Source organism: Patiria miniata, unplaced genomic scaffold, assembly GCF_015706575.1.
Source record: "Patiria miniata isolate m_02_andy unplaced genomic scaffold, ASM1570657v1 HiC_scaffold_29, whole genome shotgun sequence".
Taxonomy (NCBI): domain Eukaryota; kingdom Metazoa; phylum Echinodermata; class Asteroidea; order Valvatida; family Asterinidae; genus Patiria; species Patiria miniata.
Window position 1 is genome coordinate 7,536,349 of NW_024037068.1, and position 12,451 is coordinate 7,548,799.

Sequence of the window (12,451 nt, forward strand, 5' to 3'; positions counted from 1 at the left end):
GTGAACCATGCAAATGCCTTTATCCGTAATACAAACCGAAACCATACAATTGACACAATATCGAAATAATTTCCAACACAATGGAATCTAATTTGAATCAAACAATCAACACGTAACTGCAAACAGTCTTGTTTTTAAGTTAAGGCTTTGCTAAGACTCTTCCGACCTTCGATCTACCATGACGACTCTACCTATGCGCGGTGCATGTAACAGATCACATGGTGGATGTTGCCACTTATTGGGTGAATTTCGCGTTTTTAAGACTTTTAAGACTTGGCTTTTAAGACTTGGGATTAGCGGACCTGCCCAATAACAGGGCAACGGCAATATATTATTGTCCCCGACATACGGTTAACTATGGGGTGCTGTGGTCCGATGGTTACGGTATTCGACTCCTGTACCGTGGTACATGGGTTCGAATCCTGACCGTGGGAACATAGTGTTTGTGCTCCTGAGCAAGGCACTTTACCATTATTGGTTCGTCCTTCGGATGGGACGTAAAGCCGTAGGTCCCGTGTGTTGTGTAATGCACGCTAAAGAACCCAGTTACTCTTATCGCTAGGAGAAGGGGATTCTGGCAGTGGCTGTTTAATGCGCCGCAACACCTTGTAAACCATTATTAGAGTGCTACATAATGGGTTCTCATATGTTTTATGTACTTCATTTACCTGTCTCTAATAATACACATGATTTCCAGCGCCTTGGGTACCTAATTGTTGGTAGGTACGAGCGCTATAAGACTTCGGTATTATTATTATTAACTATTTGTGTTACCCACTTCTTGCGTAAATTATGCTCAACGTTGAAGACTCTTCAAGTATCCAACTTTTGTATTTACCCAACAACGTCGATTAGCCAATAAATGGGGAATTTTTAACTCACAGTTGCGTGGTTTATATTTACCCAACGAATCACTTGCCCAATATTTTTACAGTGATACATTAGTCAAACATGTGGTCAATAAGATATCTTGGGGCTTTTAAACATCTATATGCCGGAATGCAGAATCTGCAACGTTTAGCATTTCAACAAATTCTGATTTACCGGTTATAGCGTCCCTCATACCTTGATTTTGGTGCCCCTGCGCACAGGTTTTTGTTGTTGATGAAGGATTGTGTTTTCTTTTCTAATGAATAGTTCAGATTTATGTATTTCAACTTTTTTTTCATAATGGTAGTCCGAATCAATCCCTACTTTTGCATAGGTCTCGTTTGTAAAGATTTCTGGTATGGTTTTGTTGTCTAACCCAATCGGACAGTGAAGATTGTATGGTTGAACTGTCATGTTTACAATGGGTGAAGTTTAAGAGGGGCCATCAGATGAGTTGGGGGCTGTACAAACAAATTGTTTGTCTTCATCTGGTTAAATGTCATTTTGAAGGATACAATTTGAGAAGAATTAACTAACCTGGAACGTCGAGAGCTAAACCAAAAACATTACCGATGCCACTATTAATCAGCACTTGACGATGGTTGCCATTCAGATCAGATCGCTCGATCATTGTCCTTGGAGAAACTTTGTACGACCAGAACAAAAACCTATAAAGAACAAATCTTGTTGAATGTCTTCCCGATACATAGCTAAGCGGCTAACCAGAAAACACGGCACTTATTCAATTATAAATCTTTAAATATTGATGCATACCTTTTTATTCCTTTGGTTTCATTTACGACTGACCTTACCCGTGATGGGCTCCCCACACATGAACAAAAAGTTTGTGTTACTTTTTGTTTACAATGTCTGGAACCCCCACTCACATAAAAAAAGAGAGAAAATAAGACCAAATTAAGGTAACCAGACTCTGTGCTATTTGAAAAGATATGGACGATAAGATCCTGTTTTTTTTACGCGAAATGCGGCGTATACAGAGTGAGTCAATGGAACCAAATTGGTGCCCCCTGTTATTGTTTAAATAAGTTCTTATTGTAGCACTTTCCATATCTAGGATATGAAAGCCCGATTAATAGGCTTTCTTGTAGTGTAAGTGATGTTTCAGCAAAACTATTCACATATCAACACAAAAAAAACTCTCATATGATAACTGGCACTTATAATAACAATTATTTAAAAACCAGCTGCTTCCAATGAAACTAAAATGCTTTAAAATGTCAAGAGTTTACAGTCTTGCCCTGCCTTCTACTTGGCTTCCCTGGAGACTTGTGAGATTATTCTGATATCATTTTCAGGATACTACGTGGTTTCATTTTTTTACTGAATTATCCTGTACCTTGACTGGATTCATGGACACGGTTTAAAAGCAGTGCTTGTGTTTATTATCATAGATCTACAGTGCATTTTACCTTATGTAATTGCTTCCAATAAAGCCTAATGAAAAGTATCTCCGTGTGCGGTAACTTTGTGCAGAGTTTTCTGCCCTGCGAGGCCGTTTGGCCAATTTCTGTCCTGTTTGATTTCTTTCGCCTCGCGAGGAGAAAAAAAGAGTTTGCTAACTGCGTCCACAATTGAGCGATTCACCTTATTAAGGTGACATTATAACTGTCGCCCGTTTGTGAAAACGACCCTAAGGACAAGGAATTTTATAATCGCAAACTATCTAGATCGATTCCTCGTCGTCCTATTAGTGAAAATAACGAATTTCGTGGAGAAAGGGTAAGGTAGACTTGGGTTAGGTGACAGTGTAGGTTTGTGCACGAGTCTATGGGAAAGTCGCCTCATTATAGCATTTAGATCAATTATTATATTTCTGGGTTGGGGTATACAGTACTAAGCAAGGGTTATTATAATGTCCTTGTCCAGTGACCCGTGTTGTGTATTATTGGGATAACTTAAGTTGCGTGAGGATAATTACTTTGTGAGGATTGTCCCTGTTAGGCGGTGCAGGTGACCGCGTAATGATAATTTGAGGATTATTGTATAAGGCCAAATTAAAAAAAATTAAAAATTGAGCGTCCCCGAACCCATATAAGGTTTTTTTTTTTATAAACCGAAAAAAGGGAGATAAATTGTATATAGTGACATCATATATTTGCCTCTTTGTTTGTTGCATCTGGCCCATATAAAGCTGGTGTGACATTTCCTGAGTCCAAGTGGCGGCCATTTAAACAAAAGCTGGAGGCCATTTTGAAAAATAGCCCGAATGTTGTTGAATGGTAAGCTGAATACCTGACCCTATACGTTCAATCACCAGGGGGCATGACTTTACCATTTTTACAATGAGAAGGCTTTTTTCAACAACAAAAATGGGCCTTGATTAACAGCTAATATTAGGGATATTTGTGACATGATCACCTGAAGGTGGTTGGTAATGGTTTAAGCTTGGATGTCAAGGACCCGTGGGCCGGGTCTGGTTTTAGTTTTAAACAAAAAATGCAATTTCGTTGGCCAATTTTAGGGGGAAAAACGGATAAAATCTCTGGAGTGCAGTGTGACATGAGGCCAAAAGCAACCCCGCCCCTCCTCGCACATATTACCCATTGGTAGAGTCCACAACAAGCGCACGGAGAGTCGCGCCATTAATCGGATCATGCAAATCCAGGATAACGGAGCGGTTTTGTCCATCCAAGGTAGCTCGCTCAATCAGATCTGCAGATCCACCTTTCATCCAATACAACACACGATTCTCAACATCAAGGCCGAAGCTCGTTGAATCTGAAAAGCGAAAACAATTGTATTTATTCCATAGTGTCCGGTTTTATGACGTCACAATATCGATTTATCTAGATGGTACATTATTTGAGGAGGGACTTATTTTTGAATAAGGGATATGAATTAAAATATGTTTGTGCTGGTTCACGAATGTGTCTTCGTTCAATTCTTAAAAACTTATACTATTTACAAAGTCAGTCGCATCTGGGGCCGCCCGATAGTCCAAAGGTCCGATAGTCCAAAGGTTCTTTACTCCGAAGGTTAAATAGTCCCAATGCACACAATTTCCATAAAAGGGGGTTTGTTAGTCCGAAAATGAAATTAGGCTCATTAATCCGAATATTTGATGCAATAGTCCGAAGGTTCATTAGTCCGAAGGTCCATTAGTCCGAAGGTTCGAAAGTCTGAATTTAAAATAAGGTTAATCAGTCCGAAGGTTCAATAGTCCGAAACGAAAATAAGGTTCAATAGTCCGAAGGTTCATTATTCCAAATTGACAATAAGGTTCGATAACCCGAAAAGACTTTAAGGTCCGACAGGTCTATTCGGACTATCGAACCTTCGGATAAATTAACCTCATTCTATTTTCGGACTAATGGGCCCTTCGGACTATCGAACCTCGGATTATCGAACCTTAGGACTATTGAACCTTTGGACTAACAAACCTTCGGAGTAATGACGCATTGGACTAAAGAACCTTCGGACAATCGACTATCGACTATCGGGCTGTAACTGTCGCATCACGAACCGATGTATCGTGTACACACAGTACATTTACGATAAGTCACTTCGAGGTGCATATGAGGAGTGAATAACCAATTTTATTAATTAATTATATAATTTCATTTAGTTGAGAACAAAACAGATGATCATTTTTTTTTTGTTCTGCCGTTTGTTCGGCATCGGATGACGGCATCATTATGATTGTGTATATTTGTAATCAGTCATCGTCTAGACCTCGATATCAGCTGCCAACAAGTTGGATAAATCAAAACTTCTAAACTTTGACCAGCTGTAAATCCTATCGACTAATATGTCATCATATCTGAGATAATATCCTTTTTTTCAAATTAGGTCTTTACTTCAAGTGGTTAAGGTCTTTTCTACATGAATTGTTACAAAGCTACATAACCGGACATATGTTACAAACACGCATTGTTGAAGTGGAAAATCATTCACGGTTAATAGATAAACCAATTCCAGGCAGCATTATTGGACTTTCCTACTCTTCCCTTGATTGGGTGAAATTATCGGTTGTTCAAAAATCGTGATCTTACCGACGTCTGAAACCACAACTTCAACACCACTTCCGTTCAAAAAGGCACGACTGATAGTAGTAAATCCATCAACCCAGTACACCATACCGTCTTCAGGGTCGTAGTCAACGCTTGAGAGTCCACCAGACCCAGGGATGGGGATGAAGGTAAAATTGAAGGTGTCCGTGGGTGCAACATAAATCCCCGGAGGGTCGGAATTGGCCACCAATACCATGTCTAAAATAAATCATATGGTAAAAAGGATGAAAACAGAGGTATTAATATTTTATGTTGTTTCCAGTTTCAATCGCCCAATGATGGCTGGAAAAAACTGTATTCTTGTATTTATTTACACTTGTTTAAACACGGTAACTTATTCAACCAGGGTTGTTTTTTCAAGGGGCCGCGTTGCATAAAAAAAAAAAAACATGTAAAAACTGGACAATACACGCAATGTAATCAGTAATTCAAAACATATATAAAACAAAGAAGCATTAACCATCTGTGTTTCTTATTACCAAAATATACACGAACGCACGAAGACATTGCAGCGAAAAGTCATTTTGTATTACGCGTAAAATAACAGTGTTTGGGGGACACAACCCATTTCCTTTTGCTCTGAATAGATGAATAGAGGCAGTGTTGTAGTCGAGTACTTTTTCCGAGTACCGAGTACTGCCGAGTACCTAGGCTGCCGAGTACGAGTACTTGTGCTGCCAAGTACAAGAACAGGTCTCCGAGTACGAGTACTTGGACGTCCGAGTACGAGTACAAGTACTTGTATTCTGAGTACGCGTACGGGTATGAGTATTTCTGAATACGGCACCGGGTATATTGTGATTGAAGCCTAAAATAATGTGTAATGTTAATCACTTGTGATGGAGTTCGTCTTTGTAAGCTTGTTCACTGTAAATGTATTTTCCAAGGAAATGCTGCACAGCTGAGATACAGACATGAACGTATAGGTCAACTGTCATTTAATAAAATTAATCTACACAGTTTTGTACATTTAATTTGTATTATTATTATTCATGTATTTTCGGGTCCTTGGATTCCTCAGACTAAAAAAAAACCCTGCAAGCACAACAAGGATTCAAATGGCCGAGAAAACAACTCTTTATTTCTACTTAGATTCAACCTCTGTTCTTAGTGTTCTGACAAAAGCAGGCTGTTTCTTCCGCATAATGCATGATGAAGTTCCGCATATATGCTTGATGAAGTTCGAAGATATGAGTTCGAAGTTGTCTATGTTTCTGATATGCGAACAGCACAAAACATGCACGCTGCACTGTGGCATTTCACACCATTTTGGACAAATTCCCTGTGATCGTTTTACCCAAACTTCACAACAGAGGACACAGACGACATGACACATGCATTTTGGAGTTCTTTGCACCGACAACGTATACAAGTTGGGTACAAAAAAGTGACTGAAGTGCCACACAGGCAAGCGTAAGCGTACACGTACACAAGTACATGCAACGTGAATGCAAAAACACCGGAAGATTGGCGCTTTTTGCAGGTGTCTCAGTACGCATTAAGTCTACTTCCCATTCATGAACCTCTGTTTAAGGCTAGGCCGTTGTGGACCTGCTGCCGTAACCAGACTAGGGGCCGTTTTTGAAACCTCGGCTTCGACTGTGTCTCTTTTTCCATACATGCACATAGGCAATGGGGCTTGACCCGTATTATAGGACCGAAACCGGTGTTCAGAAAACGGCTTTGCTCCAGTTACCCAAGTTAATTGTACGCTTATTTGAGAAACACCTCCGCGTACAGTGTGTACAATGATCGCCCATTGTGCCCACATACGGCAAATGGGTCATTGTGCGTAATTGGCTCAGGCCAAGTCAGACCTATATACAGACCCAGTCACGGCTAGCTGTTAATTGTGTTTGTACAGATTAACGTGCGTAGAGTAGAGAACATTTCGATTTCTCCGGAATCGATCATTTTGAAACTCAAAGTATCGATAAAATAAGGCCGTGGTAACGTATGTGCTATGCCATTTTTTTTTAACGAGTACTGCTATCCGAGTGCGAGTACTTTGTTTTATCGAGTACTGTTATTCGAGCACGAGTACTTTGATGATCGAGTACAATTTCGACATGTGCGAGTACAAGTACTTTGTTGCTCGAGTACGAGTACCGTCGTATCGAGTACAAGTACTTTGACATTCGAGTACCAGTACGAGTACGAGTACGAGTACTTCAAAAAAGTACTCGAGAAGTACTCGAGTACGAGTACCGAGTACGAGTACTACAACACTGAATAGAGGTCCCCTGGACACGTATTTCGAAGATTGAAGCATTCTGGCAATTTACATGTTGGTTCACCAATGATTTGCCAAAAGGGATACAAGTCGAAAACCACCCCCCCCCCCCTCCCCAACTGCTATCACCAAACACTCTACATGAGTCAGTTGACTGTGCATTTGGCTATGTCTGGGTCAGAATCGACTGCAAACAGCCGTTGTTGGCATTCACTTACTGGGATAGCCCCAATAGTTTTGATTTGATGTGGTTTCAAGTGCATAGTGGCAATATATCATACAGGCTATCAAGTTTGTACACAAATGCATGGGGCTTGGCCAAATACCCAGTTTTTCCGGTGTCGGCTTTGCTGGGGAGTGAACACAGGATTTAAATGGATTGTACAGTCATAAACAATGATAGTTGATTGAAGTGTATACTAAATTTCAGTGGAATTGGCCCAAATATGTTTTATTAATGAATTAATTAAGAAAGAAAACTGCTTCCACTGCACGGCCTTGGCTTCATGGAGGGTTAAGACCACTTAGAGTCTGGGTGCTGATAATTACCCTATCCTTTAAATCTTGCAGCAAACACATGTTCACCTGTCTAATGTTTATAAAGGATTGTGTCCATGGCCGACCATACCAGCAGTACAATCTGCTGCAGTTTCAGAACTAGATTAAAGGATCATCCTCCTCCTCATCGTCGTCCCTCAAGCAACGTGACAGGTTGGCATACAAAAGCCTCAATGCCTCCTTCTGTTGCGGCTGTCAGCTTGCAGGCAGCTCCCAACTCAGCAAAGGCAGATAACACCTTAACAGAACACCAATTTAGTGCCTGCCAACAATTAAGCTTGCCATTCACCACAAACTTGCCCGTATCTGCTCAGCTCCAGTGAAAGCATGGAAGCCTGCATCTGTGGAGGCGCCGAGGGCATTGGCTATTATTTGTGTCAATGGTATTTTCTGATTCTTAGTCCCAGTGCCACTCCAACCAACGAAACAAAACCAATTCAACCAACGAGCTGTTCATCTGATAAACATCGATGGAGGAAGAAGATGATTCCCCAAATTCCAGATGTCTCTCCAACTTCCAGATTTCATCACCACCCCACCCACAGTAGGGCACAGCAGTGGACTCCCGGTGGCCGTTGTTAAGGCCCGCGCTGACAGTAATATCTGCTAACAATGTAATCAGTAATTCAAAACATATATAAAACAAAGAAGCATTAACCATCTGTGTTTCTTATTACCAAAATATACACGAACGCACGAAGACATTGCAGCGAAAAGTCATTTTGTATTACGCGTAAAATAACAGTGTTTGGGGGACACAACCCATTTCCTTTTGCTCTGAATAGATGAATAGAGGCAGTGTTGTAGTCGAGTACTTTTTCCGAGTACCGAGTACTGCCGAGTACCTAGGCTGCCGAGTACGAGTACTTGTGCTGCCAAGTACAAGAACAGGTCTCCGAGTACGAGTACTTGGACGTCCGAGTACGAGTACAAGTACTTGTATTCTGAGTACGCGTACGGGTATGAGTATTTCTGAATACGGCACCGGGTATATTGTGATTGAAGCCTAAAATAATGTGTAATGTTAATCACTTGTGATGGAGTTCGTCTTTGTAAGCTTGTTCACTGTAAATGTATTTTCCAAGGAAATGCTGCACAGCTGAGATACAGACATGAACGTATAGGTCAACTGTCATTTAATAAAATTAATCTACACAGTTTTGTACATTTAATTTGTATTATTATTATTCATGTATTTTCGGGTCCTTGGATTCCTCAGACTAAAAAAAAACCCTGCAAGCACAACAAGGATTCAAATGGCCGAGAAAACAACTCTTTATTTCTACTTAGATTCAACCTCTGTTCTTAGTGTTCTGACAAAAGCAGGCTGTTTCTTCCACATAATGCATGATGAAGTTCCGCATATATGCTTGATGAAGTTCGAAGATATGAGTTCGAAGTTGTGTATGTTTCTGATATGCGAACAGCACAAAACATGCACGCTGCACTGTGGCATTTCACACCATTTTGGACAAATTCCCTGTGATCGTTTTACCCAAACTTCACAACAGAGGACACAGACGACATGACACATGCATTTTGGAGTTCTTTGCACCGACAACGTATACAAGTTGGGTACAAAAAAGTGACTGAAGTGCCACACAGGCAAGCGTAAGCGTACACGTACACAAGTACATGCAACGTGAATGCAAAAACACCGGAAGATTGGCGCTTTTTGCAGGTGTCTCAGTACGCATTAAGTCTACTTCCCATTCATGAACCTCTGTTTAAGGCTAGGCCGTTGTGGACCTGCTGCCGTAACCAGACTAGGGGCCGTTTTTGAAACCTCGGCTTCGACTGTGTCTCTTTTTCCATACATGCACATAGGCAATGGGGCTTGACCCGTATTATAGGACCGAAACCGGTGTTCAGAAAACGGCTTTGCTCCAGTTACCCAAGTTAATTGTACGCTTATTTGAGAAACACCTCCGCGTACAGTGTGTACAATGATCGCCCATTGTGCCCACATACGGCAAATGGGTCATTGTGCGTAATTGGCTCAGGCCAAGTCAGACCTATATACAGACCCAGTCACGGCTAGCTGTTAATTGTGTTTGTTCAGATTAACGTGCGTAGAGTAGAGAACATTTCGATTTCTCCGGAATCGATCATTTTGAAACTCAAAGTATCGATAAAATAAGGCCGTGGTAACGTATGTGCTATGCCATTTTTTTTTTACGAGTACTGCTATCCGAGTGCGAGTACTTTGTTTTATCGAGTACTGTTATTCGAGCACGAGTACTTTGATGATCGAGTACAATTTCGACATGTGCGAGTACAAGTACTTTGTTGCTCGAGTACGAGTACCGTCGTATCGAGTACAAGTACTTTGACATTCGAGTACCAGTACGAGTACGAGTACGAGTACTTCAAAAAAGTACTCGAGAAGTACTCGAGTACGAGTACCGAGTACGAGTACTACAACACTGAATAGAGGTCCCCTGGACACGTATTTCGAAGATTGAAGCATTCTGGCAATTTACATGTTGGTTTACCAATGATTTGCCAAAAGGGATACAAGTCGAAAACCACCCCCCCCCCCTCCTCAACTGCTATCACCAAACACTCTACATGAGTCAGTTGACTGTGCATTTGGCTATGTCTGGGTCAGAATCGACTGCAAACAGCCGTTGTTGGCATTCACTTACTGGGATAGCCCCAATAGTTTTGATTTGATGTGGTTTCAAGTGCATAGTGGCAATATATCATACAGGCTATCAAGTTTGTACACAAATGCATGGGGCTTGGCCAAATACCCAGTTTTTCCGGTGTCGGCTTTGCTGGGGAGTGAACACAGGATTTAAATGGATTGTACAGTCATAAACAATGATAGTTGATTGAAGTGTATACTAAATTTCAGTGGAATTGGCCCAAATATGTTTTATTAATGAATTAATTAAGAAAGAAAACTGCTTCCACTGCACGGCCTTGGCTTCATGGAGGGTTAAGACCACTTAGAGTCTGGGTGCTGATAATTACCCTATCCTTTAAATCTTGCAGCAAACACATGTTCACCTGTCTAATGTTTATAAAGGATTGTGTCCATGGCCGACCATACCAGCAGTACAATCTGCTGCAGTTTCAGAACTAGATTAAAGGATCATCCTCCTCCTCATCGTCGTCCCTCAAGCAACGTGACAGGTTGGCATACAAAAGCCTCAATGCCTCCTTCTGTTGCGGCTGTCAGCTTGCAGGCAGCTCCCAACTCAGCAAAGGCAGATAACACCTTAACAGAACACCAATTTAGTGCCTGCCAACAATTAAGCTTGCCATTCACCACAAACTTGCCCGTATCTGCTCAGCTCCAGTGAAAGCATGGAAGCCTGCATCTGTGGAGGCGCCGAGGGCATTGGCTATTATTGGTGTCAATGGTATTTTCTGATTCTTAGTCCCAGTGCCACTCCAACCAACGAAACAAAACCAATTCAACCAACGAGCTGTTCATCTGATAAACATCGATGGAGGAAGAAGATGATTCCCCAAATTCCAGATGTCTCTCCAACTTCCAGATTTCATCACCACCCCACCCACAGTAGGGCACAGCAGTGGACTCCCGGGGGCCGTTGTTAAGGCCCGCGCTGACAGTAATATCTGCTAACTTTGAGGGGATATTGCCAACCAAAGCTGACAGTACTATCTGCTAACTTTGAGGGGATATTGCCAACCAAAGAATACCTTCTTGCCAATATCAGCAAAAACACCAAGTGCGGTGTCATTTGCCTGCAAGAAATGCACCGTGGTCCCAGCAAAAGACCAAAAATCCACGGTATGACGCTGATAATGATGAGTGCCCCTACGAGAAGTGTGGGAGTGCATTTGTTTTTTTTTTTGTGGGGGGGGGGTCTAAACTGGGACTGTCATCCAGTCAACTTCCATATCCGATGACCAGGAGATAAAGTTTCAACTCTGCTCTAGCCTTTGTGAGCCACAACATCGCCTCGCTTAGCAACAAGATGGTCCTTGACCCCATTCAAAAGACCCAACATCGCCCTATTGGAATCAAAGTGACTGCTGCTGTCTCTCAGCAACAATTCCATTCCGCCGCCGTTTCAACTTAGTAAGGCAAACTGGGAAGGCTTCACCAATGAGCTCAAACACCATCTAGCTGACATTGATCCAACCCCCGATAACTATGACACTGCTTTGTTGATGTGGTGGTGCAAGAACATCCCTAGGAGCTGCCGCACTGATTACATAGTATCCTGCAGTTCTGAACTTTACAGGAAATGAAAACGACCCTCTTGCCGTCGATACCATCTCAGCTGGGGAGGAATTAATAACAGCCATATCAGAACAGCTTCAAAGCTTGTATCAAACCCTTGTAGTAACCACCAATAATGACCTCCAAGCCTGGAGTAAATATAGAAAAGCTCAGCAATGACCGCACAGAGCCAAGTGAAGCATTGTAACATCACCGCCAACCAAATAGCCCACAACAATTGTTATTAAATGGGAAAGTGCCACGTTCTCCTAAGTGCCACCGAATCCCAAGCTCCGCCAGAAAGACCCTGCCATCGACCTCGGTTTCATCAAATCCTTTTCTGCTAATGAACTTGCAACTGGCATAAATAAAGAATAGGAAAGCAACCAAACTCGATAACATTTTCACCGAAGAACCGAAACGTCTTGGACCAAACGCCTCAAATTGGTTACTCAAGCTCTTCAACACCTGCCTCGCCACACAAACAATATCTGAAGTGTGGCAAAAGTCGAAGATCATCGCCCTCCTAAAACTTGGGAAAGACCCACTGCAGGCCAA